The 24,803-nt window shown below is 39.3% G+C and overlaps 1 long non-coding RNA gene across 4 annotated transcripts in view; it reads left to right on the forward strand.

The window, feature by feature from the left end:
• LOC149917173 (uncharacterized) overlaps positions 1–24,803 on the forward strand; it is a 426,137-nt gene that overhangs the window by 251,311 nt on the left and 150,023 nt on the right. The window contains exon 7 of one of the 4 annotated variants that reach the window (XR_016468096.1): positions 9,877–10,028. The exons of the other annotated variants lie outside the window; for them this stretch is intronic. This is a non-coding gene — a long non-coding RNA (uncharacterized LOC149917173). Of the gene's footprint in view, positions 1–9,876; positions 10,029–24,803 lie in introns of those variants that run through there. 4 annotated transcript variants of the gene reach the window in all.

A 24,803-nucleotide genomic window follows, 5' to 3' on the forward strand; every position in this document is an offset into this window, starting at 1 on the left:
ATGTTGGCAGCGCCCTGCTTCCCTGCTAGGCTGTTGGTCTGCTTGAAAAAATACCTGGAGTTGCTCCAACAGAGCAAGCATCATTTCTGTTCTTATACTGATTTTAGGAGGAAGCATCGTTGTTAAGGTTAGTAATAGGGTTTAGGAACTTTGTGTATGTGGTATGGAAGCCACCATCAACTGTAGTGGTGAGAGAAGAGACCGCTAAAAGTTAAGATGTCCCTTTCTTATTAGTTGACAATGAGAAACAGCAACTATTTTGATAATATTTATAACAATGGCATTCCACAATAATCATGAATGTACCACTGTAACATCTCAGTGGAATGAGAGAGAAGACAGAGAGAAGCTCTCCCAGTCCAACCCTGAAATGATATCACTGCTGGGAAGAACCCAAGTCCTCTGTGCTTCCTAAGGCTTTAGGGTAGCAATTAAAAATGCCAATCAAATTAAAAAGCATTATAATTTCCATAGTAAGAATGTCTGTAGAGTTCTGTGGGTTTTTTTTTTTTTCATAAGTTTGTGTCCATACCATCAAAACTTTGTACGTAGAGCTGAATTCAGCTATAGATAGCTGAGAATTAGTTCTGTAAAACTACAACTACTAATAAGCTGATGTGCTAAGTAAGTTTCTATAACTTTGGAAAATGAATGGATGCTGTAAATAACCTGCTTTGTGGTGTTTGTAAAGCAGCTCCCATACCTGCCTACATAATGGTGATGTGGGATTATAGGAAGAACTACTTCATTTTAAAGTTGCAGCTGTAGTTGTTTTCTCCAACTGAAACTCTGTGGGGATGAACTTCCATTTAGCCCTGTTGGGATGTGCTAGTAAAAGTTTGCCTAAGCCCTAAGAGGTATTTAAACTGCAGAGATATTCGGATCCATCCTCCTTCAGACATTCCTACCTGCCAGTACATTGCCAAAAGTAAGTGACGTGAATAGCGAAAGAGTTTTAATTTTCTGTCTAGTCAAATCTTAGTATATCACACTCAATTTTCCTTCCTCAGTAATCTAAATAATTTCCCACCTTGCTCATGATGAATGTCTTGCCAGTTCCTGCTCAGTCCTTCCACTTTACACAACCTAATTAAAGAAAACATTCCATGATTGCCTATTTTTCCTCATGCATGACAACCTATTATTTTTTCTACCACCTGATTAGGGCTTTATTATCCTTGGATTTAGATTGATTTGCTGGGCACTTTAATAAAACACTACTTGGTTTGATTTAAAGGGCTACAGGTTTCAGTCATTCATAGAATTACTCTTATAAGTAACTCGTACTCTCAGTGCTGGGTAGGCTCCCTGAAAAGGGAATGGAGGGTACTGTGTTATAAGGTAAAGAAATGAGAATCACAGGCAGTGTTCCCGTTGTGTGTGTTGTTAATATTTCTATTGGAAGCAGTCAGGAGAGGACATTTTGCAATATAATTTGTCAAGAGTGATAAATCTGTTTCATCATTTCTGTCAAGAATGGATCCCGTGTATTAAAACTACTATAAATATTTTCTGGAGATAAACCAAAACTTTCATATGATTAAATAATAATACATTTATGATGACAAATTACATTTACCATGTGTTATCTGAAACGCGAGACAAAATTAGGTAGTTAAAGTTCAAATGGATGGAGATCAGTTTTGATTTAAAATCAAAGGAATTTTATTAAGTAAATGAGATTTTCATCATTATTCCGTTATATCTAACATTCTCTTCTTTCAGAAATATTACTTATGAGCTCAGATGATTTAAAATAAGAACTGAGCTTACATTATAGTTCAGTGAAGAAGTTCAGGAGCAGTTAAATGCCACGGCTGTGCCCATCACCTTGCTGATGACTTGTGGTGTTAGCACGAAGCCTGCAGCCTGCTGGATCCATCCTGGCAAAGCAGTGCTTTGGGATCCCCATTAGCACAAAGCCTTACTCTTTGATTTCCTGCTGCTCATTGCTTCATCTTGTAGGAAATAGGCAGTATATGACACTCCACTCTATGAGCTTGATCCACTTGCCAAGGTATTTAAACTTACACATGGTTTTTGTCTTCTGCCATTGCAACTTTAACACTGGACACGTAAGGTCTATTTATTATGAAGATGACCTTTGGCTGGTGAATTGGGTGCACTACAGATCCATCTGTGTATCTGAAGCCCATTCATAGCCACATGCTCTGAAACAACTTCATCCTCCTGGTCTGGCATCGCTTCAGTGTCCATGAAAAATAGGACAAAATAAACTGGCATTTTTGTTCTCTGTCATATGGAAAGTATATCTTCCATTGTTTCTCGTGATTTCCTCCTGGAGGAACTACTGGGTGTGGATGCACCTTGCACTCCTGATCATCCCAGTAAATCTGTTAATTTACTTACAAGCTTACATTTGATCACTTTTGTAGCTGGAGAATAGGAAGAGCTTCCTTGGAGTGAAAACGCATTTATTTTCTAGTTGGTTTACTAATTTCCCTGTATTTTGGGTGCTTTGAGAAGTGAAAAAGAAGGGGTGTGTGTTTGCAGAAACACGGGCTGCAGACACAATTATGGTCAAAGTAAACAAAAGGATCATATAAAAGCCAAGTTGTAGTACTAAAGAGACTTAATAGCTATAAACTGGTAGCTATTAGGTTCTAATTACTCTCAAATAATTACGGAATAGAATAGTAAATGTTATTAGCTTACTTTAATATTCAACATAAAACATTGCTTCCAATGATAATTTACTGTTTGTTCAGCTTTAATATATACACATGTAAAACTGAGCTACTTCATAAACATCCTTAATAAATCCAATGGTCAGAATTGTGTGGAGGAGATCTATATGCTGTGTGCCTATACTGTGCTTGCATTTCATTTAAACTGCTGTTCCATTTTGTCTAGAAACAAATACAGAAAAAGGAAAAAAAACAACAGCAACAACAAAACAAGCAAACAAGATGAGAATAGAAGTTAGATGTGTAAGTCTGGTTCAGGTTTCCAGAACTTGAAAGCATCACTCATGGTCATGTGCTGTACCCATCCTCTGCTGTCTGCTGGTGTTTGTGACTTGGTGACAGGCACATGTATATATCAGAAGATCTGTTTGTCCTGGCTCAATTGCCTGATCTTATATTGCATCATTTTATTTGGAGAGTTTATGTAAAGATCTGCTCCCTACAACTAGCTACCAAGTGCATGTCTCAGACTACCCTGAGTTCCAGTGTATTTCCAAGGTATTGCTGAAATCTGTGTATAGCTCCATGGCATTCCTCAGTCTTTACTGTGAGTGCCTCTTTTTTCTCTGTATTTTGTTTTCACTTTGTGCTAAAAGCATGGAGTCTACTTTGATGTATCTGTCGTGCCAGCGTGGCATGGAAGGGATGGAGGATGGAGCGCTGTAGCTGTATTGAATTAGCAGTATAGGCAGGGGTGATTCAGAAGTGATTTCTTCCTCCTCCTCACCTGCCACCCAAGCCCCAGTCCTTCAGCTCATGTAGAGGAAGGATATGCTGTAGCTTATGGCCTTCCTGTTAGCGCTGAACTGACATTTTATTCCTTTGCCTTGGATATCTTGCTGCAGATGAGAAGACGCTTTTATAAATCCTCATTGGCCTTAGCAAGCTGAGAAGTTGACACCCCAGCAAGGGAGAAGGGACCCAGCAGGTGTTGGTCTGGCAAGCTCAGTTGCACATAACTGCTGCATGCTGTCCCCACCTCCAGTCCCCAAATTCTGCTTTGTATTCACATAGGAGGATGCCCACACCGGGGCTGAGGAGGACAGAAAAGGGAAAAGAGAAAAAGGGGTACTGGAGCCTACTGCCAGCTCTTCTAAATGTAGCCCTGCATGCGTTTAGCATGCATTAATCTCGTTTTCTTTGATTTTGCCCGCGACTGAGAATGGATAACTTTTTGCTTTTCTATTTGTGATAATGAAGTGTTCCTGATGTGGACAATTAGCGACTTTTTGTTCTTGGGAAATTATCTAGGTGTGTCACTCAGCAGCCCTCGCAGCTGCGGCTCCGACCAGCTCCGTGCCAAAGGCGCGCCGGCGAATTCGTGAAAAGAATCAGCCAGGCCTGTACTTAGTGTGGCTTTATTCAATTTCACATTTCTTTCTCTCTTTTTCTTTTTTTTCTTTTTTTTCCCTTTTCTTTTCTTTTTTTTCTCCCCCTATAATTTCAACTTGTTCACAAAGTGTACGCCAAGCAAGAGACAGATAGGCAGAGTGAGAGGGCAATCACGGCTCGAGACGGCGAGTGGGGATCTGCTGTGCTGGCTGAGCCTGGGCTGCCCTTCTTGCTTTTAACATCCTGACATTTATCATGGGGTTCAGTTCTGTACCGTTTGTCATGGAAAGAACTCCAGAGAACCCTTTTTTGAAAGGTTCTTGTGGCAGGCAGATTTTCGGCCTCAAGCTATTTTAAAGGTGGGCAGAGAGAGAGAGAGACCAAAATCTACATTTAAACTTCATACGATGCTGTATATTCATAACCCAATTCCTCCTTCCTTCTGCACTGGATAAATACAGCGTCTCACTGCTCTCCCATTTTTAAACTTCATCGTGGGAGATAATCACCCAAGTACATAACAGCAACATCGTACAAGCACAAGGAAATATGTCTGAAATTTCTTTTTTTATTGTAACATAAGATAGTACTTCCAAAATCCCAAAGTGAATTGCTTTTCAGTAGATAAGCATCAAAAAATACATTTCCTGCTTTCGGTGAAGGTGCAATAAGGTGCTATATCAGTGTAATAGTTCAGAATGATATGCTCTACTAGTATTTTGATGAATTACATGATTATAGCTAAAATGAACACTTTCATCATGCCTGAATTAATAATGGTGGTATGATTTGGCAAGTACTCCTGCAGTGTTCTTTACCTCATCACTTCAGAAGACAGAGTTTTAGAGCCCATCCTTTGTCTCTACAGAACACAGGAATCCTTTACAGCTTAAAAACACAAGAGGCAAGAGAAATGTGACAGCTTTAAAAGGAAAAAAGAAACTATTGCATGCATACCTTCTCAAGCTCATCACGGCTTAATTGGTTTATTTTTCACTGCCTTATTCCAGTGTCTAAGGCACCTAACACTGTGTCAAAAAGAAAAAGATCAGTGCAGTTTTTGAGTGCGAGAATAGATTTACTGTATTTTATTTCAAATAATGCGTTTCCAAATGATTCTAATGTCCTTATAAGGACATCATTTTTTGTTAGACCATCAGTTTTGCTTCAGAACTTGGGTAATCAGTTTGTTCACTTCTGAGTCTTCCATGTTAATTGACTTATAAACGGACCCACGGCGTGATTTTAGTTATTCTGAGTGAAGCCAATTTCAGGGCTCCTCTGGTTGGTCCAATGCTGTGCGTTAAAATCTCCACCTGGGGAGCTTCTCCAATATTGCATGTCTGTATATCAGTACAGCACAGAGATAAACCTGCACAGCTGATGCCATTATAGTATTATTTAGTCGATAATAAATGAAGGCTCTGAGTCTTTGCAGCTGTCATCTAGTACCTTTAATGGGAATTAATTTTAATTGAAATAATAATAATAATCAATCTGCTGTAGATAGGAAATGTAAACTTTTGCAGGCTATTGTGAAAAATGGTGATGTTCCATGTATCAGAAACATCTGGAGCAGATGTTTCTGTAATTATGACACACTTGATGATTATGCTGTGTTCAATGGCCTTTGCTGGTACCCCTTGAAGCTGGTAATATTACAAGCTTGTGCTGGTGCACTGAACTGGAAGAGAGGAGATTCTTTCTAGGGCAAGACCTGTCCTCTCTGTTTTCCCAAGTGCTTTCTGTCAACTGTTTTTTTCTTTTTTTTCTTTTGGTTAATCATTATCTTCTGTGTTTGTATCAAGTAGTAGTTTTGTGCCATGAAATATCTCAAGTCTGCTGATGCAGAAAGTTGAGCAAACATTAGCACACTATGTTCTGAATCTGTATTATAGGAAAAGTAACATTTGATGCAAATGAGATTATAAGAGTTCAGTATAGATACTCTCTGAAGTTGTGCATGACTTTGTATCTTTCTATTTAAGGGATCTTATCATTGAAGGCAAAAATGTATGGAATTGTTTAGAGATCTGGGCTGATCACCTCAAGTGAGATCAAAGGGAATCTGGCTCGAGAGGGCTTTACATATCTTTCAGCACATATCTTGTGCTGCTGGAAATCTCAGTATAATCCCTCTGTTGGGCCAACAGTTGCAAGTGACAAGAGGCAGGTTGCTAGTACTGCTCAGGATTAGCCCAAATGCCAAGAAGAAATTTGGCAGAAGAAAGTTAAGCCATTTGAAATACACGACCTCACTGTCGATTAAGATTCACCAAAAAGTCCTGTTCTGAAACATTATATGGGTGGATAAAGAGGTTTATACCCCTCCCCTCCATTTCAGTAAGACACATTCACCAGCCTCTTCCATTTCTCAGTGAGAGCAAAGTCAGACCAGATGTCTTGCTCCATACAATAGCCCTCCTTTTGAAGAGGCACAATCTTGACTTTTGCCCCTTATCCTGTGGTGGGTAGAGGAGCACCATGCAAACTGCAGATGCTGTTTGTGGCCCCAAGGCACAAGGTGCTCCCAGGGACCTCAGATATGATAAACATGGCAGCTGGGGACATTTGAGAGTTGCTTGCTTCCTCCATTTCAATACTGTCTCCAGCAGGTTCCTCTTCCACCTGCCAGCAGCTGTATGAGGTACTGCTCCTTTCTGTTTGCCTTTGGGTTTGCGTTTGTGGTCAATAGATGGTATGTTAATTAATTTATTATCATTATTATTATTGTGATTGTTAAGTTTTGGTGCAGGATATACTAATTTGGGGCATTCTAATAGTGTAAAGTCTGTTAACAACTTGCACATAGAGGTACAGACCCAGTTCAGCCTCTGTTATAGTTAAACAAATTGTAATTCTGAATTGATTTCTCCTATGGAAATATCAGCAATATCAATTACAATGTCACTAGAATAAAAGAGGAGGAAAAGGCCTTTTTACAAGCCTCAAGATGATCATTTATAAATAAACTAAAACAAAGAAGCCTTAACAAAAAATCCCAATGGAATCTGTCATTAATAGCCTTTGCTTTTAATCTGATGCAAATAAATCTTGCAGCTACATATCCACAATAGAAATAACAAAGCAGACCATGCTGGAGTAGGTATGGGGGAGCAGGAGAGAAAAATGGTCTTTCTTTAATTAAGAGTATATGGTGATTTTCTGGTATTCCAAAATCAACAACTCATTCCTGCCAATTTGCTGCCAATCACCTCATTCCAAAGAAGGGTTTTTTGGTGGACTCTGCCTAAAGGTGTTGCAGCATTGCTAGAGTTTCCAAATCCAAATGGTCATTGGAGTTTTCAATGTTGATTCTGAGAGCTGGTCATCAGATACCGGTGCTGCAATTATGTGTGAAGCTCAAATTTTAGACCCCTTGGGAACTGCAGTGGTTTGAAAGGAAATCTGAGGAAATTAATTGGTTTTATGATGTTATGAATTTTTAAGATGCTTTTTGAATGGAAGCATGGATACTGTCAAAATTTTTTCTTTCCAGAGAGTGCTGTTACTTCTCAAAACAGAGGGAGACCTCGTGGCTTAGTTTAATAAATATTTATACATATATTGAAATTTGAAAATATTTGGCAAACTGTGGTTGGGCAGATAAATGCACGTATCTGATATAGTGACTAAGTGACTAAGGGGTAATGCCATTGGACAAAGCTATAAATCAAAGACCTTCCTACCATGAAGTTCAGAGGCAGCTGAACAGGGATGTGGAAGGTAGAATTTCTCCTGTTACTTGTTTGTTGGAATGGTAATTTCACGTGCTGTAGTGCTGTGTGTATTTTTTCTCCATTTATAGTGTTATTTTTCTACTGATTGCCCAGGATCATGCAAATGGTTTGTATTGCATATGGTGAACATAAATTCAAAAATATAATTGAAAAACCCTATTAAAAAAAACCTTCCTCTTGGGTGATTTCTGCATTGTAAGTGATATGAGCATCTACAGATCTCCAGTGCTGGATGCAGTGCTGCTCGGTTTAGAAGATCATTACCAGGGAGATCTGCCAAGGCTTTTTCTGTATAATTTTTAATAACAGTAACAGAAAAATGGCACAGCCTCAAGTCTGTTCCTACAACAGAACAAACCCTGTAACCCACAAAGTCAGCAGCTCGCTTGCCTTGTGCTTTCTGGAACGTGAAAACATCTGACCAAAATTGCACTAACTGAAGGCGAAGTGCAAAAACGAGATTTCACCCTGCCAGGAGCGAGCATTACCCCTTTGTCGTGCACATTGTAATTGCCCATCTGACGGTGAGCTCGGAGATGAACATCACCATTCTTACCCCACAGAGTGCATATGCCGGAGTGCTACACGTCGTGTCGACCCACTTGGGCATGAACCATCAGTGTGCAGAGCGTTGCTAAACGCTCTTGTTTTGGGGTCATACAGATGCAGATCATCCTGGACAAACTGCTAAATGCTACCTTGCTCGAAATCTGTTGGACGTTGCCTGTGTGCTGCATCCAGTGGTGATTTTTATTTTTATTTTTTTAATATAAAAAGAGATACAGGCAATAATATGAAGCTCGCTTATGAGGCCTGGTTAAAACGGTGTATAAAACAACCAAGTACAGTAAATTAAACATGATACTCATTACATAAATACAATTATATTTATCAGCCTTTTATAACCACACAAAGCATTTAGCAGTAAGAGTTATTTTGGAGTAGATAATTCCCAATTAACTTTTACTACTTTATTTTTGCTAATTTAGTTAGATTTAATTTTTCAAATAAAAAAAAAGAAAATAAAAAAACCTGTATCAAATGACATCTCTAACTATTACACTGGAGATGAGATATAATTAAAATGTTATGTATATAGAATTGCAGCTGATGGGAACCTCGGCTTAAACTCTTATTTTTGTCTTTATTTGATTGTTGCCTGCATTGCACAGATAACATGATTGAATTGCTAGATGGCTGCGTGCCCGCGATGCCAGCACCCTGAGCTCAGAGATGAGAGGAAAGAAAGAGCTTGAAAAAAAAATTACTTAGAAAATCAAGCAGGTCAAGATCTGGCCTTATATGTGCTGAGGAGCCCTCTAAGAAGTGCTTCTCTGACTACAGCTGGTTATGTCTGTGGGCTTGGGCTCACCAGCTCCCAGTGATCGGAGTTCTTCAGGCTCTTACCAGCTCCTTGTTTGCTTAAGGATGCTCTTGGGATAAAGGACTCTTGGGTGGGTGTCTTAGTTTCACTATATTTTTTTAAAGAAATCCTTCAAAATAAAATGAAGGGCAATTTGAAAAGGCTTCCAATCTACTTTTTACTCCTATGGTTTTTTCTTTGTCTTGACAGTTATGGCTCAGAATCTATAGCAGTATTCAGTGTAGCCATCAACATCCCACTACAGACATTCCCGTGTATCAAATTCTCCATCTGTAAAACCAGAATAATCTGAGCACGCTCCCAGAGACGGGCTGCAATGTGTGGGAAGTGCCCTGAAGCTGATCCTACAGGGCGCGTTGTGAGATGGCACCAATGCTAACACGTCCTTTAACTTGGCAGGGTTAAATGCGCTGATGGCTGTTTGCCATTGATGTGGCCATGCAGCCTTCAGATCAGGATAAGGCTTGGGGGCTCGTGGGGTCTACCCATGACATCGGGTAGATGTGCTCGGTGGTTTTTCACAGGGGGAGGTGCACTGGAAGTGCACAATATTATGAAACGAAACCTCTCTTAATTTCACCTGTCACTAGTAATTAAAATGTAAGTGCAGTGTTGCTAATTGTGTTTTGAACAATATAATTCTAAAATAAAATAAATGCAAGCTCCAAGTGTTCGGCACAGCTCTGAGACAAGAATTAATGTGTTTCACCAGGGAAGGGGGACTTATGCTGATGGTGAGAATCGGCGCTATCTTTCTAAAGGCAAGAGCAGTTACAGACCCACTGTTCATTACTTTGGATGTGTCACATTTGCTAGTATGACAAGATGTATTATGGACGAGGAATTTTACAGATGGAGAGAAACATCCATGTAAGTTGTTTATTTGATTTTTTCAATTTTTTTTTTTTTTCCTTTCTGTACTACCCTGGCCAACCTTGGGATAATGGAATTGTTTTATGCCTACTGCACTATCATCAGGCTTTGGATGGCTGCACAAAGGCCACTGGCAACAGAATAAGATGGCTGTAAAAAAATGCAAAAAATTGGGATAGGAAAAAAAAAAAAAAAAGGAAGGTACAACCAATAACTTGCCCTTAAATTTAAAAGGAACTAAATGAGGAACTTCTGGACAATTTATCTTGCTGTTTACAGATAACAAGTCACTTTGTTTTTATGTGCTCAGTCTAGTATTCCATAATTTATTTGAAAGAAGATGAGAAATAATGTAGATAAATGATGAAGTGTCAGGGTCTGACGCTCTTAAATGAAGCTATTATGGTCAAAGAGAAAACGTAAAACCTGCGGCTCATTATGAGAGCGTTCTACTTGTCAGTTAAGTGAAAAGGCCTGGAATGATTTCCAGTTTATTTGTCATTGCAGTTATTAAAGCTGTCTTTTTGGTGCCATGAAAATGAATTGAAGACTTTATTCGAAGTAAATTTGTACTAAAGCTTTCAGATGTATCTTATGTGAGTTCAGTGAGGCAAGAAAACAGCTTAAAAGCTGAAATATTACAAGAAGGCAACTACTGAAGTCCTGAAACACATAAGAATATAAAGTCTGAGGAAGTTACACAAATAAATGAAGTATTTCATCTCTTGGGAAATAAAGCTTAGTTTTACTATATTGTACACTTAGACAAAGAAATCAGCCCTTGTTAGTGGCAGCAAAATATTGTCTTTCATGGAAATGTGCCTGGTGCTCACTTTTTTATCAAGCTATTAATTCTGGGACAACTTATCAGAGAAGTGGGGCTTCTCTGCTCCAATTTGCATTGAGCATCTTTAGAAATGCCATCTCTGAGCCCAAGAGTAGATGCTGTATCAGTGGCAAGATTAGTTTTCTTAAGGTCATCTTGACTAATGTGGCTCAATAGCAGGAGAAAACAGCTCATGGGAGCTACAGGTTTGGTGAGAGCAGCCCATTAGCCTTCATTTCCCTAATAGAATGTCCAGGCTCCAAAACATGACATCTGACTACAGGGAATGGGAGACATTACTGACGTTTTTATCCCTCTGGAATTAGTCTTCATGTGCTTTGTGAGCCTTCTGCAGCTCGGAGGTCAGAGTCAAATTTTAATTTCCTGCAGTCTGAAATCAAGTTAGCCCTACTACTGAGGTGATGGTTGACACTCACTTATTGCAGCCCCTTGCTAAGATTGTTTCTACTGAACTGCAAATCTTGAATTTATATAGAAACGATTGATAGGTTTATTTTATTCTGCCTCGTCGATTGCTCTGGATTTCTTTTCCAGTAGTCGTGTTCTCCACAACTGCTTCATATTTGCCAAGACAAATTAGTGCACTTAAACTGGGTCCGAACTGTCCAAAAGGAAATTAAGAGTCCTTTTTATTTGTAATGGAAAGCTGTAGGAGCACTAAACTGAATGCTTAACTCCAAGCTCCAGCAGTCTTACAGCAGTATAGTTGACACTTTATTGCAGATATTACAAATGTTATGACATGTCTTCAGGGTCAAGTTAAAAACAAAAAGGGTTCCACGTTCTCATCAGAAGTAATCTGTCAGTTTTGTCATCAGATATTATAGCAGCCCTCAGTAGCAGTGTCACAGTCAAGGGTTTATCAGGCTCTGTGGTATATGTATACATACTCTGATTTCCAGGGGTTTATATCTGCAATAAAAATTCCCTCTGGGCTACAACTTGGCATTCATAGCCCAAAGGGATTTTTTTAATTAAAAAAAAAGTATCAGTGAAGGTTTACTTGAATGATAAGAGCACCAAAAAAAAAAAAAAAATCTATTCTACATTTTTAAAATACTTTAAATCTTTTAAAACTGGCAGATTTCAAATATTTAAGCGGCCAACGCTCTCTACATAAGAGACCATTAGAAAGGACAACTCAGGAAGAGGATAGGTGGCAGAGCAGACAAGTGCTTTGTGCTCATCGCGAGTATAAGTGTTGAGCGTTTGATGAGATGTATAATTAGCAACACATTTCTAAAGCTCTTGGTGTCTCTTTCTATTGAAAGTGTGCATGAGGGAATTAGGATGTCTGATGCACAAATATAAATCATTCCTTTCTCGCCACCCTCTGCCATGGTCTTGCAGAACAGGGCTGATGCAGTGTAAGCTGCTCGGATAAACACAGCCCCGTGGATGCACACATGGCATCTGTTCAGCACAGAAGCAGGGGACTTCATTTTTACAGCTGCCAGTCTGGTTCTCTTTTACTACTTTTTCCATTCTGGTAGCAACCAAAACGTGCAAAGCGTGGCAGGGATGTTCAGAGGGAAATGGAGGAACGGAAATAAAGCAAAGAGAAACGCCTGTGGAAATGATGATTACAAATGGCACGCACGTACTGATGGGCTTAGTGGTGGTTGAGACTTTTGTTAGTTATTAGGTGATGTTGTGGGGTATGATACATAGAGACATTTTTTACTAAAATGTGATGAAAGCTTGGCTATCTCTTATCACTTTAAAAATTCCATCTTTACTTGCCAAAACCAGACCTTGTGTGAGTGCTTGCAAGTGCTTTGCATGGTGTCTTGTGGTACACTGTGGGTGCCACCTGCTTCTATTTGCTGCCTGGCTCAGGGGTGCCAATAGTGAACAGGGCACGTTAATGAATCTCTCTGGGTCTCCATAAATTTTTGGTAAACCAGCAGGAAATGATGCTGCTGTGTAACTGGAATGGGGGGGAAAACAGGACAGCCCTCAAATGTAGCAGGAGAACACTGCAAAGGTGCCTGCTCTGAAGGAGCTGCTCTAGGAATCTTGAATTAGCAAAGAAAAAGAGCAAAATCCATGCTAGGAGGACCACAGCTCCTCTAAGCTTTACTGAGAAAGCACAGAGGTGATAAATATATTTCAGATTATGCTATGGACAAAGGTTTGTATCCCCTTCATCCTTCTGCCAATCTGCAAGGCTGTAGCGGCAGTGGTTGGCTCTCTGGGGTTTGGAATTCACAACCTGCAAACAGCTTTGAAGAGTCTTGGAAGTGCTTTGGATTTTCAGGGCATAATTTGCTACAGAAATGCAAAACATTTCTGATTTTGAATTCTTTTTCCTGCATTTTCTTTTATAATTAACCATTGTATTTAGATAGCAAATAAGTGGTTTTGTGTTCTTACACACGCTCCTATTTTTTTTTTCTCCTGTGTTATCTGTTATGTCGTGGCTCATGAACTTATTCAGTTATTATGTAGGTTGTCATTTAAGTATTATTATTATAATACAGCTCAGCTCTGAAGGATGCATCTACCGAATGATTCTCAGGCTTTTCTATCAAATTTCAATGTGTGGGTATGAGAGGGGAGCTCACGACACCCCTGACTGCCACTGTGTTCCCAGTTCAGTCTGATGCCCAAAGAAGGATGGAAAGCTTTGCATTGACTTTGCTGTGAGACTGCAAGCCATCTGACTGCACAATATTAACAGTCCAGATGCTGAGGATCAGGGTCAGGAAGAATTTTTTATCTTGTTCAATGATGTCATCGGAGATGGGACATAAGGTGGTGGTGTTTTTTTGTTTTTTTTTTTTCAGCTCATGCAGATGAATAAAAGGCAAATAGACACAGATTTATCTCATTGTAGTAGAGGGAAATGGTCCATTAGTTCAGTGTAAAGGCATAACAACATGGGGAGCCTGTGAAATGGTGTGCTGGAAGATAGGGGATACATGATACATTTCTGCTGCAGGTCACATGCCTTTTCTGGTATTATTTTACAAACTCAACTAGGAAAAAGAAAAGATTGGAAGGATTGTTGTTCTGCAAAATCTTGAGCTGAATGAATTGAATTCCGGAGTGATTGTTCTGAAAAAGGACAGAGGATGTACTGGTCAGCCTTGGTAGGTGAACCATTACATCGGAGGGGCTTAAGAAATGGTGAAAGCATAATTTAGATATTTTTTTCTGCCACGCCATGCAGGGGCAATACATTCTGGATATATTTTCATGTACGTTTCCATATCATAGGTATCACTGAAAATAGAATTAAAATACTATTTAAAAATTTTTACTTTTGAAAGCTTGAAAGTAGCTTTTCTACAATTCATTGTTAGCACTGAAAAATTGGTAAAATAGGTAGCCTAGACTCACTGCAACTACGTCCCTGTAAAGTATTTGTATAATGTAAAAGTACAGTTTTTCAAGGAAAAGAACAGTTAATTTGACAGGTAAAGCATCTCTTCTAAAATTTCATGGTCATTTCCATGTGGAAGGGGATTTGCATCGTGATAACGTGCAGATAATGTTGTGGAGTAGATAAATGGTCTCATTACTGATTCCAAGTTAAACTTGAGTGTTGTTTCCACGCGGTGCTCCCATGGTGCTCGCTGCCCTAAAATATGCAAAATTAATTGGGGGCACATTAGTAAAAATGGTCCCACAGACATCCAACCTGCACAGAGAGAAACGAGCCAAAGATAAAAATCTCTGACATTTGGCTGTTCCTTTTCCCTGCCTGATTTATCTCTAATTCAGACTGCTTAACTTAACTTAAATACAGATACCACAGTCGGAGTATTTGTTAAAGCACTAAGCTGACAAGTACAGAGCACCGGCCATTATTTCTGTTGGAGAGTCAGAGGTTTGAGCGATTCATTTTGTCGCCCGACACTCAGCACCACAATTCCTTGAATTCCCAAAGCTTTTCATACGGCTTCCTCAAGGACAGCTATCATGTCTTAGCTGCTGCAGTGACAGATGGGATACAACGTGTCATGTGATGGATAACGCTGGAGCCACAGTACTTAATCCTTCTAATACTAATAGCGGCATTATCATCGAGATTTATGAGAATGTCAGTTCCAAGTTCCCAGTTCCATTCATGGGTTTTTAAAACTTCAGCTGCAAAAAACATGCATCCATCCCATTAATTCTAATTATCATGGTTCATCTTCTCAGCAGTTTTGTACTCCGGAACCTTTCAGTGCAAATTAACGTACCAAAAAAGTGTATTAATTAATATTTGTAGCTTTTAATTTCTGCAAGAGTGTTGTCTGGAAGCAGCTGGCAGTACAGGGCCGCTGCTATTGAATCTTTGCCAAACAAGTGCAGATGTAATTTTGTTATCTCTTGCTTAGTCATTTACGCAAATTAATTTGAACAATTAGCCTTTTACTGGTCCTTCATGAATCATGCAAAAGGGATCTGCCAAAAAATTACTAGTTGACAGAAAAGAATTGGTTAACATTGTGAATCGTAACAAAAAAGGTATTACTATGCTTGGGATAAAGTAAAACTTCAGGAAAAATCTAAGTGGTGTGTTTCTGTGTCTCGTCCATTCCATTGACACTGTTGGAGATAAAAACAACAACAAAAAAAAAATAAAGGAAGGGTAAGCAATAGGAATTTGTTTTGGATGAATACCAAAATATAAACTTTCTTGACTGAACGTTGTCGTGTCCTCACTGGTTGTGAAGCTGTGCTGGGGTTTCTTTCATGTGGGGTCACTGATGAGGCTGTGACATCAGCATTGCTCATCATTTGAAAAAAAAAAAACATCTACAGTTTCTTGGTCATCATTCTGGAGGAATTCTGTTATCTTGCCCAAATCTCTCTCTTCTTAATAAAGCAGGCTCCACCTAAATAGATGTGGATTTAGCCTACAAGTACCACAAAATATGCTGATGGTCTAAGACTTCTAGGTAACTAATGTTGAAGATGATTTCTTGCATGCGGTGGATGTGAATGACAGTGAACTCAGATATTTCAAGGAATTGAATAATTGCTCTTTTCTTAAATTTGAAACTTATTTTTAATCAGATAAGCCAGACAATCAAGCAAATGGTGCCATGCAGAGACTAGGAATGAATATTGATCTCATTCTTTGTTTAAATGGTGTTGCAGAAATTATTCCTGTTATTATTCCTAAACGTTCCCTCTCAGGTGACTTTGTATTTTGATGGAGGCAGCAGCGTAGCCCTGCTGGAACTTTGGGGCTCCCTGGGGCACAAATGAGACTTGGGATCCCATTCAGCCTGAGGCTTTCCTGAAGTGCTTGCTGTAGCTGGGAAAGCAACTTCAGAATGAAATCCTTGTTTTGTGGAAGTTGCACTCCAGCTCAAACAAACGCTGACTCTTTGTTAGCTGAGCAGACGGTCCTGTGCAAATTCCATCACTGGCAGGGGAAGGTATGGGTCCCTCTCCCTCTAATTGTTTTTTACAAGCTGCGCTTTCGCAGTCTGTATTGTTATTTCCATTTGTCCATTTGATTGCGGAGAGAAGAGACCAGATGTTGTGTGACAAATCATAGCTATTTGCAATCTGTTGGAATTCTTATAAATTGTACCAGGGATCATTTTCTGATAACTGATCCTGCAATCACTTGTGCACGTGCATCACTTAGAGCGTGAGATGTCCTATTGAAGAGCGTGGACCTATTCATATGCTTAAACTAAGCACGCATCGTGCGCATTTGTGTAAATGTTTGTGTTGTAAAATATGCTGATATTTAGAACTTGCCTGTTAAACTCACCATCGCATTAATTTCCATTTAATCAAATCACACATTATTACTGCACTGTAAAACTTGAAACCGGTTGATGTTTTTTGCTATAATACGATACGTATGGCTCAAAATTTGGCTGAAGTATATCCTGCAGTAGAGAGATCCAATTCTGTTTACTGATCTGTAATTCACAACAAATAGTTCCTTCAGGAAAGGGCGTCAAACCTGATTCTTTTATCCGTCTGTTGTTAGGGTCTGTGGCTAATCAAGGAATTGGTCTCTCACTGATACACTAGGAAGAATGAAGTTAGTTCCTCTGTAATTGAAAGTATCAGTAGTAAACTTGGCTGGAGCTTGATTAATGGTATATTAAAATCAGAGTCTTCATGGTGAGTGCCGGATAAGGAGTTTGGGACAAATTACTTGGTTACTGGGAAGGCTTTAAATTTTAATCATGGAGGCACTTCAGTATCATTAGAAACTGAAAAAGACAATGGGCACCGGGAGAAAGTTATGTGAATTGATGCGCTTTTCAATCTCTTCTTCTCTGATGATATTGAGTGATGCATGGGCTGCAATTGAGAATCCTCTTGCTCCCCATGCCTTTGATTGGTGTTGTTATAATTTAATATTATAAAGTTCTTTATGATCATGGAAATCAGACAAGTTAGTTGAAAAAGATGGAAGGTTTTAGTATAAGAAAAATTAGTTATAACTTCCCTTTTTTTTTTTTTTTTTAATGCAGTTCAATGGGATATCAAAAAGCAAGGGCACTGTAAACTGTATTTAGAACTAGTGGAAATAGAGAAATTCTCTTTTTGCACTCGTGTTTATTGTTTGATGTGATATAGCATCAAACAAGAAACACACCAAACTAATTTAAAGTCAGTTTGCTCCTACTGCTACTACTATGAGAGAACTTCTCTCCTGCCTGAAGATGTCATTTAGACATATTCTTCTAATAGTCAGAATTTACCTGTAGCCAGTAAATGCATATTTGGATTATTTGGATTTGCACCAACATTGCTTAGTGATTTAAATAGTTTTAGCTCCAGCCTTCTTCATTTTGCTGAGATAAATGAGGCACTTTTTTTTTCATTTTCATCACTTCAGGATGAAAGTGAAAGTTTGGACTTTAGCCTGAGTATCCCTATTCCCTGTCAGCTTTCTTCCTCTGAGCAATCTGAAGAACTGTAATCCTGACATGCTGTGCCCATGGACTTGTGCAAAAGTATGAAAACGTTCCTATTGCTAATGAGAATACTCATCCTTCCCTATGCTAAAATGTACCACTTGCTTTTCTGTTCATGGATGCATCGTATTGGTGGCTTATAGAATGTTATGATTTTTTTGCCTTCTGAGCAAGAAATACAAACTGTCAGCAGAAATACTGACTATTTGCCTTCAAATTAATGATCTTGCAATCTTGAATCACAAAATTTTATTCTACTTTTGTCATTGCAGTCTCCAGATGATTTAATTTACCTGTAGTCCAATATTCCTTTGGGTTGGCAGTGCCTTCCAAATTCATGTCATGAAAACAATGTCATTGGTGTACTTGCATTCTCTGTCAAAATAATTATCAAAACTGCTAAATAAGATCAGTTCTGACACCTAGGCAATGTGGGATTAAAAGTGCTTTCTCCAAAGTCACATTGGAATGCTGGGAAGAAGATGGTCTCAATTCTAGTATGTTCTCTGTATTACAAAAATATTCTTTTTCTTTCTGAAGCTTAACATGAACTAGAAGTCTGTAAGCTAGGAAAAGGTTTCTTTCTAGCAAAGATAGAGCTTGTTGCAGCAAAACTATTTGCAGAAGAAACTTCTCTTTGCAAAATATGCGTCAGATGCTATCTGAAAAGCTTCTTGGGTTTAGATTGGAGTTTCTGCCCATGCCAAAGGAAGGTCTCAGCCAGTTCTTGCTGGCTGGCAATTCTGCACATAAGGCATTTGTGTAGGATGTAGGCAACAGAAGTCAAAGCTGCTGTTCTCAAGAAGGCATAACAACAATCTGAAAGGAGTTCTCTCCCTGTGACTTTCCTGTTCACCCATTCACATGGTGTCATGCTGACGCAGATTAGAGACATTTTTAAAATGAAAAAGTTTACACAGAGCAGGAAATCATTTTCCATCCAAAACAACTACAGTCTGGGGGCTGAATTCTGTCCACACAAGAGAAAATGCCAGACCAAAAAGTCAGAGGAAGATACACATCCTGGAAGGGTGAGTTTTGTTGTTGTTTTTTTTTTTTTTTTTTCTCCTTCTAATAAATGATGTGTACTTAGAGATTGAGAATATTAGAACAAGTCCTAGGGGGATACAGATTTAATGGAAGGGGATGAAGTTGTTGTGGAAACATATCATTTATTAAATTTTCTCATTCAGATGTTTATTATATGATTTATGGTGACTTAAGCTTATTATGTACCCCTTTTTAATTTATCACATAATGATTGTGCATATGTATATAGCCATGCTGTGAGTCAATTAATATGTTCAGAACAGATAAAACACTGGAAGAAGCCACTTTGATCAACTGATCCACCTCCTTTTACAGTGCAGCCCTACGATTTCAACCACTACCAGGTTATTCCGTATGGATTTATGGTATAGGATTGAGATATATTCTATATGCATCTTTTTTTCTTTTTTCTTTTTTTTTTTTTTTTTTTGTAACAATCTTGATTTAAAGGATAATAAAGAGTAATGTTGTATAGCATTGCAATGTTTTTGTGTACGCTTACGGCCTAATGTACATCAGACCATATTCCCGGTGGCATATAAAATCCTGTGGTTTCAGTTACTCTCTTTATGTTTACAATGTCTAATTCTGAGCTTAAAACTAGAGAAAAATTGGAATATGTAATGCTTATCTATCATAGTTTATATTTGCCCATGATAGGGTTGGTTTATTTATTATGATAAGACCCTTTCCTTTCTTTTTACTTTTATTTCCCCCCCCTTTCCCTTTTCATCTTTCCTTTCATTTTCTTCTCCTTTCTTCTTTTCATCTTTTTCTTTCATCTTTCACTCATTTTTTCCAATTTTTCTTTTATCTATTTCGCTCCTTTCTCCCTTTCTCCCTTGCTCCCTTTCTCCCTTCCTTCCTCCCTTCCTCCCTTCCTCCCTCCCTCCCTCTCTTCCTCCCTCCCTCCCTCCCTCCCTCCCTTCCTTCCTTCCTTCCTTCCTTCCTTCCTTCCTTCCTTCCTTCCTTCCTTCCTTCCTTCCTTCCTTCCTTCCTTCCTTCCTCCCTCCCTCCCTCCCTCCCTCCCTCCCTTCCTTCCTTCCTTCCTTCCTTCCTTCCTTCCTTCCTTCCTTCCTTCCTTCCTTCCTTCCTTCCTTCCTTCCTTCCTTCCTTCCTTCCTTTCTTCCTCCCTCCCTCCCTCCCTCCCTCCCTTCCTTCCTTCCTTCCTTCCTTCCTTCCTTCCTTCCTTCCTTCCTTCCTTCCTTCCTTCCTTCCTTCCTTCCTTCCTTCCTTCCTTCCTTCCTTCCTTCCTTCCTCCCTCCCTCCCTCCCTCCCTCCCTCCCTCCCTCCCTCCCTCCCTCCCTCCCTCCCTCCCTCCCTTCCTTCCTTCCTTCCTTCCTTCCTTCCTTCCTTCCTTCCTTCCTTCCTTCCTTCCTTCCTTCCTTCCTTCCTTCCTTCCTTCCTCCCTCCCTCCCTCCCTCCCTCCCTTCCTTCCTTCCTTCCTTCCTTCCTTCCTTCCTTCCTTCCTTCCTTCCTTCCTTCCTTCCTCCCTCCCTCCCTCCCTCCCTCCCTTCCTTCCTTCCTTCCTTCCTTCCTTCCTTCCTTCCTTCCTTCCTTCCTTCATTCCCTCCCTCCCTCCCTCCCTCCCTCCCTCCCTCCCTCCCTCCCTTATGCCCCTTTTTCCTTTCCTTTCCTTTCCTTTCCTTTCCTTTCCTTTCCTTTCCTTTCCTTTCCTTTCCTTTCCTTTCCTTTCCTTTCCTTTCCTTTCCTTTCCTTTCCTTTCCTTTCCTTTCCTTTCCTTTCCTTTCCTTTCCTTTCCTTTCCTTTCCTTTCCTTTCCTTTCCTTTCCTTTCCTTTCCTTTCCTTTCCTTTCCTTTCCTTTCCTTTCCTTTCCTTTCCTTTCCTTTCCTTTCCTTTCCTTTCCTTTCCTTTCCTTTCCTTTCCTTTCCTTTCCTTTCCTTTCCTTCCCTTTCCTTTCCTTTCCTTTCCTTTCCTCTTTCCTTTCCTCTTTCCTTTCCTTCTTTTTTTTTTCTTTTTTTTTTTTTCCATTTCTTTCTTCCTCTCTCCCCCTCTCCCCTCCCTCTTCTCTCTCACTATCACCTCCTTTCCCTCATTCTCTCTCCATCCCCATTTATTTCTCCTTTTCTCTGTCACCACATCACTGGGAGTGGAGCAGAATCAGGAAAAGATTCTGATTAAAGATCCATCATAAATTAATGAACAAAAGTGCAATCCTAGCACTTCATGCTAGAGTGGAACATTTTAAAAAATCATGAAGTGAAACATAAGAACACTAGAAAAGTTTGGATTGGGGGTATAAAATTTATTTGGAAGACTGCACTAATCAACAGCAAATGTAAAAATCAGTTAGGGTGGCAGGGCAGTGAATGACTTGTATTTTTTATATCAGAGTTTTTCAATCAGCATTTTCTGAACATGGTTTCTCATTATGATAATGATGATGAGATTAATTATCACCACGAGAACAAGCGATAATGGTACTTTGAACTGTATTTGTCACCATATGACACAGACTATTACTTGTTTTTACACTCTCTGGGACGTGTGTGCATTGAGAGGTGCTGACTTTCTCAATGAGAGGCAGGGTAGCTGGCAAGGAGATACTGAAAAGGGATGAGCATTGACTGGGCAGGATGGCTGCACTCTCACAGTCTGGTTACCTGGCTGCTCCAGGAAATTCAGTGAAATCATTCTTATGGTCTGCATTTGATGTGCTATTTAAGTGAAAATGTCTGATTACCTCTTGTAAATACCCAGAAGTGTCTTTGCAGAATGTTGTCTAAATTAAGAAAGTTGATTTTAGCCCTTTCTGGAGAGGGAACATTCATTAAACTTAGAGTAGAGAGCCAAGTGAGGTGAGCAAAGGTGGCTGCTCTGACCATATCACACCAGTGGGAACGATCTCATTAGTCTTGACTGTGTGCTGCAGAAGCAATGTGGTTATTAACAGAATGGTTTGCTTGAGGAAGAGATAACACAAGAAACAGTTTTCCATCCCTGACATGTGTCCAGTGAATATTCTAGAAAAAAAAAAAAAAAGTCATAGAATCACAGAATCACAGAATCACAGAATTGCCAGGGTTGGAAGGGACCTCGAGGATCATGAATCTCCAACCCCCCTGCCACATGCAGGGCCACCACCATTCCACCTAATGCTAGACCAGGCTGCCCAGGGCCCCATCCAATCTGGCTTTGAACACCTCCAGGGACGGGGAGAAGAAGGAGATAGATAGAAGGAGAGATACAGTTGTCCATTAAGAGTTTTGAGGAAGTAGAAATTCATTATGTGATCCTGATTTCACCTGGCATGTCCAGCTTCATAATTAAACTGCTCTTAAATCTTAGATAATTCTGAAAAGAGGTGACTTCTGATTCTTGTGTGCATACCTACTGACCTAAGTGACATAAAATTTTTGCTTGAAAGTTCTGCACTGCATAGAATTTTGTCATGTAAGTACTATTTCTGTAAATTCCAGAAGCCATGCTTTGTCTGAGGAGCGTACCGAGATAATTTATTTTTCATAGTAATGTTTAAACATATAAGAGAATGTGCTCCTGAACTTCTTTCCATGTAATTAAGTTTATTCAAGGGGCATGTAAGGCAGCTTCCTGTGGTATGTAGTATTTCTCACTATACTAACTAATTAATGTATAACTGACATACACGTACTCACCTTTCATAATGTTATCCAATTAATAAGTAATAACTATCTCACTAAATCAAAATTAAATGCCTGCTTTATACAGTAAGTTTAGAACTTTCCTGCCTAGAGACTTTACATTGATTGATTCATTAAAGATTGCATTGTCATATGAAGATTAGTGAAAAAAGCCTCGTGAGCAGCGCAGCCTTTTGTTTTTTTGTATAATAATTCACGTCTGTGTTTCAGTGAAGAAGTACAAGCTCTACAAAGTGCCTGGGGTATGCACTGGGTTGTCCCCAGGGCCATGCTTGACCACTGGCTGTAGGCAGGGATGGGCTGTCCTCCAGTCAGAAGGAAGAGGAATGTAGGAGCAGTATATCACTTCTTGAATTTATGAGCCCATTTTGCAGCTAATTAATGGCTTTGCTGAAACTACCCAAAACCTTTTGTAAAAGACACCGGAAGCTTGACTAGCGAGTCAAATAGAAATAATTACCTCCAGGAGGTTGGAAGAAAAGAAAGGTAGCTTTCATTAGCAAAAGCAAATGCAAGAGGAGGAGACATTTAAGCACCTCTTTCTCATGAAGATTTGTAAGTCATGCATTTCCCATGGACCTTGCAGTTGGCAATGTTAGAAGGATTTTACAACCCTCAATTTTAGGTCACAGATGAAAGTTCAATAGAAGGAGCATTCAAACCATTCCTCCTAGAGTGAAGCTTTCCATTCCAAATATAGTAGACTGTTTTGGCTATCTTCCTTATACTTAATTTAAAATGTATTCATGTTTAACAAATACGTAGTTTTGTAATACACTAAAACAACTCTCTAGAGAGATGTGCATATTGAGTATTGTTTTATCTCTTAGAATTACGTTTCTCCCAAACTTCTAGATGTATGGCCAGCTTCACCATGCATGGGTTAAATTTGTTAGCTGTTCTGGTGTTTCTTATATGTTCCAGTTCACATATTTGTTCTTTTATACTCATTAAACTCTAGCAGACACTGCGCAGAGTGCTGATTATTTAGAGATACCTTGAACAATGAAGGCCAAATTTACAGGGTGACTAGTTTGTGGAATTATAGGTGGGTAAAAGAAGGAATGTGAGGGTTTGGGAAGCCATATGGTTATTATAATGTCTTACTTCTGTACCATAAATGGGTTTGTGCAAAAAATAAGAAGGAATTACAGCGGTAGAGTTACAGTGTAAGAAGTTACAAAATCTTTAAATATTTTTATTGCTATGGTTTTTTTAATGTTGCTCTGATTTGGCTTTATTTTGAGTTTCGGTTGCATATTTGTCTGGTGTTGAAGGCTATTCATTGTGAAACTGAATAAAATCAGTGAAATACAATGTGTAAGTTGCATTTCAGGTCACGTTGAGTTTCTGCTGATAGTAAAATTTTGTATAATAAAAGGTGTTGCCTCATGCTTACATTAGGGACATTAAGGGGTTTTTGGCTGTAAAGAACACTAGTCTCAGGACAAGAACTTAACACAGTAATTATTTTTTACTTTTCTGTGGAACTATAGATTTGTCCTAATTTTAGCTTGAAAAAGATAGAGATGTATCCTTTAAACTTTTCCCTTTCCTTCATTTTTTAACTCATTCCTACAATGGTCTGTTTTAAGCAACAACTCTGACAGCAAAACCTATGAGGGTTTTCAAATTCAATATCCAAGACTGGAAGGAAAGCATGCCTCATCTCAACTTTAGCTGAGTAACTGCGGATCCTTAACATTACCCTCTACACTGGAGGTCTTCGAAGTCATCAATCTGTTGGAAATATGCTGACAGTTCAGAGTGGTTTTGTAGTGTCTAAAATGTGCTGTGTTGCTTGAAGAGTTTAGTGTTCTTAGATCACTTGGAAAGAAATGACTTACGAGCCAAAGGTTGAGCTTTCTGTTTCTGTGGCACCTTATGCGTGCGCTTGGGAGCAGCGCTTATATAGTCCCAGTGTGCCTTGCACAAGAGACCTGTGCTCTGATGGAAATGGCACAATTCTGCTTGAGCTCTCGAAGGTCATGCAGTGCTAAATGGGAGGATGAGAGTGTAAGGTCTGGGCACCACTAGAAAAAAACGGAAAGAATTTTTAAGGGTTTGTAGAATATGGACATAATTAGAAACTTGTGCATCCTCTTTCTGATCCCCGTGCACCTCCAAGAACACTTTCAGCATTCTCATTCTTGACATGGAAGCAACAATCTTAGATGGTTTAGAACCATGTGGATCATCTCTGAGTCTCTTATTGGCAGAAGTGAGATGTGTTGAGATCTGTATCTACCAGAATTATCAATACCAACCTCTCTTACCCCCTGAGCTGCTTTTTTTCCACATTTACAGAGCACTTGTGGAGCTACCAGTCTTTCCT

Source organism: Phasianus colchicus, chromosome 7, assembly GCF_987193195.1.
Source record: "Phasianus colchicus chromosome 7, bPhaCol1.hap1.1, whole genome shotgun sequence".
NCBI lineage: Eukaryota > Metazoa > Chordata > Aves > Galliformes > Phasianidae > Phasianus > Phasianus colchicus.